Raw genomic sequence first — 6,594 nt, 5'->3', positions numbered from 1 at the left:
TCTGCACAAATAGTTTTAAAAATGCACTCACCCTACAAACATTACTGATGAATCAAGATCTGCACAAATTGACAGAAACACTGAAGCAGCTACACATTTTATTCTTATTGTCATGTATGTCCTATTTGTCAGGTGACAGAAGAACCAACACAAAGCTCAGGGAGTAATGGTGATACAAGATCACAGGTGAAATTGGATGATGACTTGGTTGTTCATTACTGTATTTGAAGCACATGTGTGACTGCATGTATTTGGAATGTCTCACTGTTATTTAACAGGTGACAGAGGCAGCTCTGCCATGTTGTAGCTCAGACAGAGGTGAAGAGGCAAGGTCACAGGTGACTGACTGATGTTTTGGTGCTATAGATTAACGAGAGGAGAAGGCATGTGTTTGGCTCCTTCACATAGTGGACATTGAGTTGTTGTGTGGGGCACCAGTATTCCATGTCTGTTGCCGTAAAAGTAGTTAATGTTTAGAATAAAAAAAAATCCCAGCTCACTGATTTGATAGGGGCAATATTGTGCCTAAAATGTTGCATAATTTTGCTGAGAGATCTTTTACTTTGTGGTAATCTTAGATGAGTAGTTTCATGGACAAAAACCACCAGGTCATTCAGTTTTGCCTTAGTGCTAATGTGTAAGAGATGTTGGTGTATTATCACTGAAGTAATGTTGTTAAGTCCTTAAAGTCATATTCTGTTATTGTCATGACTCTATTTTATTTTTGTATGATACCTGATTTATATGGAATATGGCTGAAGTAAACTAAAGCCAAAAATACTTAGTCATTTGTTTAATAGTAATTTAACATTATATAATTCACATATAAAACTATGAATTGTAATTTAAAACGGTTTAAAAGCATGTGGAATAGCATGGGCAGGGATAGCTCAGTAGGTAGAGTGGTGGCCCCATGATCGGAAGGTCGGTGGTTCGACTCCACTGAACGGCTACCCTGAGGTACCCCTGAGCAAGGTACCGTCCCTACACACTGCTCCCCGGGCGCTGCATTGGTGGCTGCCCAGTGCTTCACTGGGTGAATGGGTTAAATGCAGAGGAACTATTTCCCTACGGGGACTAACATGCACACTTTGCACTTTTAGCATATGTAGGCAAGTATATTTCTCCTTTTTTATCAAGAAGCAAAGACAAAAAAAAAAAAAAAAAAAAAAAGAAACAGGGCATGGTTCGGTGGTTGAATCATCTGTCTCCACCAATGCCAAAACCAAATCTACGCCCTTGGCTGTTAGCATCTTAGCAGAGCGATGCTACTGTGAACTGAGGAGCTATTGTCTTGATGTGAGCTTCTACTCAGGTTTTTTTCTTCCAGTTCAGAGCAGAAGTGTTTTTGTTAAGATACTGGATGTAGTGTTTTTCTCCACAATTTTAATCTTAAGCTAGATATATTTCTACTAATGAAATTAATTTGCTAACAACAACAAGGATGATTCATTGAGTCAGTTGGACTTGTGAATCATGATTCATGAGTCAGTAAAGCGATTCTCGAGTATTGAACAATTCGTTCATGATTCACGCGTCACTAGTTAAAATGACTCGGGGGTCTTGATTCATTTAAACTAACATAATCATCTGGCTGCAACCAGGGGCCCGTTCTTCGTACGTCGCTTACTACATCCAAGATCAAATGACACATCCAAGATCAAATCATCGCGCTAACCGTGAGCTCGCTAATCCGGTTCCCCGAACACACCTGCTGTTGACGATTAGTACAGCTGGACGCAGTAATGTGACATCACTGGGTGTCATAAAAGGGGCTACGCATCGATAGTAGAAACATTGATCGGCAACCCTCTGATTGGTCGGCGAAAATGTCGAAGGAGCGCGCTCGGCTCGGTATTTTTCGGCAGCAGAGCAAGAACTCCTGAGTGAGGGATTTCAGGAGTTTCAGAGTTTAATCAGAACGCAAGGGAACACTGCAAAGGCTGCAAAAGCAAGGAGAGAGGGCTGGCAGGAAGTTGCTGACAAATTAAACTCGTAAGTAATTTAATAATAATAATAATAATATATTGGATTTATATAGCGCTTTTCAAGGCACCCAAAGCGCTTTACAATGCCACTATTCATTCACTCTCACATTCACACACTGGTGGAGGCAGCTACGGTTGTAGCCACAGCTGCCCTGGGGCAGACTGACAGAAGCGAGGCTGCCATATTGCGCCATCGGCCCCTCTGGCCAACACCAGTAGGCGGTAGGGTAGATTTATTATATTACACTATATTATCCAATATTATATTACATTATATTATATTGTTATATTATATCCTCTTTCACATTAGAGCCACAACAGGACCCACTAGAACATGGGAACAAGTAAAAGTGAAATATAAGAATATTCTACAGAATGGTAATATTTATCACTTATATTGCTTTTAGTCTCTTGGAAAGAGAGCCTGAAATAATCTGTTTGTTTGTTTATAACAGCAACCAAGAAAAGGGCAGAGCAAAAAAAGACAGGTGGTGGTCCTGCACCCCCTCGTCAACAAGTTGGTTAAGTAAATAATATCCTCACGGGAAAATCGATATCTCTCAATGAGCACACTGTCGCGCTGAGCTAAAGGATCCTGTCTGTCCCGCAATATACGCTGAATTCTGAGGACTCTCCTTATCAATCTTGCACCTTCCGCAATGGGTTGCTCGCGTAAACGGACAGGACATGGCTGCGACAGGCTTCCCAAATCCACCTTGGCTTTTATAGCCGTGGTCTCTCATCTTGATTACACGAAGTAATTTACAATTACTACTCTGAAATATGAATTACATCTGTAATAATCACATACATGTAATAGAATGTTAATAGTACATTTCCCTTTTTTAGGAAATGACCTGTATGTATCTGTGTGACATCAATAAAAGGATCAAGTGCTGCATTATCTTCAGTTACATTGATGTTATTTATTTATCGCTGTTGCTTTCGTATAAATGAAGCGGACATACCTGCGTGGCCGCGATCTAATCCTGTTTACATAAAGTAAACCTGCTCCCGAGCAGGTTTACGCTTACGGCTCTGTTGCTATGACAGCAAGTCCCGGATGAGCTTCGGGGAACCGACTGATCCAGGATCACGCGAAATCGTCAACAATCTAATCCGGCTAACCTACTTAGCGAGGTACGAAGAACGGGCCCCTGGTTTCTATAAGGCAGAGTAAATCGATTTGTTGATCAATTATTAAGTCATGTACTAACAGAGACTTGGAGGAGAGAGACCTAATATTTCACGTCTGAGAACAGAATCCCCAATTACCAGAGTTTGACCCCTGGCGGGTGTGTCGCAGAGTGGGGAAAAACGGTTAGACATATGGACAGGTTGGTGGTGTACCTGGGGCTTCTGTTTAAGACTACGCTTCCTCCTCACTGTCACCCAGCAGCCCTCTTTCCCCAGCTGCTTGGGGTCTGCTGGGGAACAGCTAGCGGGGCCTACGCTATCTTCGGCTGCACTAGCTACGGGTGAATGAAGGGTGCGAAGCCGAGTCTCCAATTCATTAATCCTGGCCTCCAGAGCTGCAAATATGCTACATTTGTTACAAGTATCATTACTGCTAAAGGAGGCTGAGGAGTAACTAAACATCTGACACAATAAGCAGGAAAGTGCAGGAGGGACAGATGAAGTAGCCATGGTGCTAACGAGTCAGCTACGAGCTAAGCTAAGCTAGCGAAACAGTATAGACACAGTTAGGGTTGCCAACCGTCCCTTAAAAAACGGAATCGTCCCGTATTTCGAAACAAAAGTACACGTCCCGTATTGAGCTAATAAGGGACGCACTTTATCCTGTAACACAGTGAGAATCAAAAGTAGTCTATAAATGTTTATGGAATTAACGCTTTGTTTGAAAACATAATTCCCAGCCCCTCTCCTGCTTTGTGACCAATGAGCTGACAGCACACTTATGACAATTCGAGTATGACAATTCAGATTACCGCTCATCTCATTGGTCGAGGAAAGGTCGCTTGCGGAGAAAATACCGGAAGACAACAGATGACCATAACAAGAAGCATGGCCAACAGGGAAACAAACGCCGACACTGCGGTTCAAGTCTCGGACGACAGTACACCTAAAGCTGGGCAGACACTGTGCGATTTTTTTCAGTCACGTTATTCAGCTCCTGCTCAAACTGCACGATTGACTCGCAGGGGTTAGAAGTTGGTAGGTCACGATGCAGAGTCTCACACTATACCGCCCGATGCTCTGATACGACCTGAGTGCTCACACTGTGCCTCCATAACATGAAGCTTGTAACAGAAAATCTGTCGCTCTCTCTGTCTTTCACTCACACACACACACCAACACCATCAACTTTGCTAAATTGCTAATGAAAAACATGATCAGGCAGCTGTGATTGAGCAGCAATGTAAATCCAACTATTTTCACGGTTGTTGTGGTCATGATAATTTTGTGATGCCACATGGAAAAGGCTCGGATGAGCTTTCCAAAGTTCTACAAGTTGTGCCTCCATCGCTTGTGTCCAGATCACACGCTGCACTGCCGTGCTGCTCCGTCTTTTTCACCGACGTTTACGTGTTTGCGCGTGAGCAGTGTGAGCGGGTGTGGTGACACAGCCGCTTCTCGTTACCCCACGTATACTAAACGATGCACGATGAAGGCCAAAAACGGGCCGATCACCAAATCGGTCGCACGACTCAAAAATCGGCTCAAAATGGACCAAAAATCGCACAGTGTAAGCCCAGCATTAGAGCAGCAATGTTTGTTCCCCTCAGAGAAAGAAAAAAAAAGGCTGCAAAAGTACAGGGAAGAATGGGAAAAGGAAAACACCTGGCTGGGAAAATGCACGATAACACCTATAACGTGCACTGCACTGTGTGCCGGCGCACTTTTTCCATAGGCATGCTTCTAGTGGTGGGCACATGAAGAACATGAGGGGCGTGACAGCTCGGGGAACCCTTAACCAATTTTTTGTCCACCAGGCCACGGCAGAAGCAGATATGGTATGTAAACATTGGTTTGTTGTTTTTAAACCCTCTGGTTAAGGTTAATATGGGCATGTGCAGTGAATATCAGCGCTATGTGGCCAGAAGTGTGATAATATAATTTATTTTGTGTAATAAACAACTGCAAGGATAGATGATTACAAATAGATCACTAATACATAAAAGTAATACATAGATGAATATGATGAGTTAAGATGCATAATCATGGGAACAAGTGGGTTTACAAACAGGAGCAGCTGATTAGCATTAGAAAAGCTGAAATAATACCTCAGCTGAAGCCAATTGTACTAAATGCACTATATGTGCACTGTTACAAGAATATTTTTCGTTCTATTGCTTTCTATTAATTTATATAATAAGTTAAGCAGGACAGAGTTCTTTTAAAGAAAGATTTACTTATATTCTCAAAAGTTAAGCATGACAGGCTTCTGTTTAAGAAAGAGACCTGTTTTACTGTGTTAATGTTGTCATTTTGAGCTAAAAAATAAATGGCTAAATGATCATTTGTTTCCCATATGGTCATATCAAAAAGAATATCCATCTGCTTAAATCAAATTCAAGTCAAATGGTTAAAAAATAATTTCACACACAAAAAAAAGAGCTACCACACTGGGAAGGGTGAAGACAACTGGGTTGCCCGGCCCTGGCCACGAGGTGTCCCTTATTTATTTTTCAGGGAGTTGGCAACCCTAGACACAGTGAGTGAATACTTTGGCTATAAATTAGGTAGTGAGTACATAGAAAGTGTGCTTCGGATGAAGCACATGAAGATTATACTGTGAAAAAGAATGTATTTTAAAGTTTTTTAATTAAATTGCTAAGCAGATAAGCTACTCAGAAACACCACTGTGTTTGAGCAGGAACAGGAAGTGATACTCTACCATAGAGCGAGCAAACACCAAGTGACAGTAATCCGATTACTTTTTTCAAGTAATGAGTAAAGTAAGGGATTACTATTGCAAAAAAGGCCATTAGATTACTGTTACTTTCCCATAAGCACGTTGCGTTACTGTGTTACTAAACCATTATTTTGTTTGCGAGAGTGTCTCATGACAATGACGTAAGCGAGTGCTACGTTCGTGGCAACAGCTGTGTGCAGATAACAATGGATAATATAACGAGTGCAGGAGAGAGTATGAGCGTGCAACGTTTAAAGCATGGAAGTACTGACCTTACTTTGAGTTGGATTCCGTAAAAAGCGGCAAAAACATTAGCGTACGTTGTTCACTGCGTGGGAAGAAAACTTCTTTTTACAGTGAAAGAGCCAGTGCCATCCATGAGTTTTCAGCCTCAATGTTTTCTTTTACTTTCACTGAGTCTCATAACATAATGAACTATAATATTTGAGTACATGCATTTTTTAGAAGTCATGGAATCTTGTTTAGCCTGTCATCACAGGTGGGTGATGACAGGCTGCAGGGAAAAACATAATGAGGTGACACAGAGGATGACGTGTGGAGAATGGAGAGCAGAGAGCCACAGAGGTTTATCAAATTAAACAGACAGAGTGACAAGAAAAAGAGGCAAACACACACTATAAATACACACCAGGCAATGAGGAAATGACACGCGGGGTGGACACAGCTGAAACTAATGGGCATAACGAGACACAGACCTTCAATGTAAAA

The 6,594-nt window shown here is 41.9% G+C and overlaps 1 long non-coding RNA gene across 1 annotated transcript; it reads left to right on the top strand.

The window, feature by feature from the left end:
- The first annotated feature begins 1,642 nt into the window (after positions 1 to 1,642).
- Positions 1,643 to 3,107, top strand: LOC146662029 (uncharacterized). The gene is made up of 3 exons (XR_014913296.1): positions 1,643 to 2,210; positions 2,299 to 2,366; positions 2,444 to 3,107. It is a non-coding gene; the product is annotated as an uncharacterized LOC146662029 (long non-coding RNA).
- The last annotated feature ends 3,487 nt before the right edge of the window (positions 3,108 to 6,594 follow it).

The sequence above is a fragment of the Rhamphochromis longiceps genome, linkage group LG9, assembly GCF_057381845.1.
Source record: "Rhamphochromis longiceps isolate RC_006_pf linkage group LG9, R_longiceps_female_GT1.1, whole genome shotgun sequence".
In the NCBI taxonomy this organism is placed as follows: Eukaryota; Metazoa; Chordata; class Actinopteri; order Cichliformes; family Cichlidae; genus Rhamphochromis; species Rhamphochromis longiceps.
This window is presented reverse-complemented; position numbering and strand designations above follow the sequence as displayed.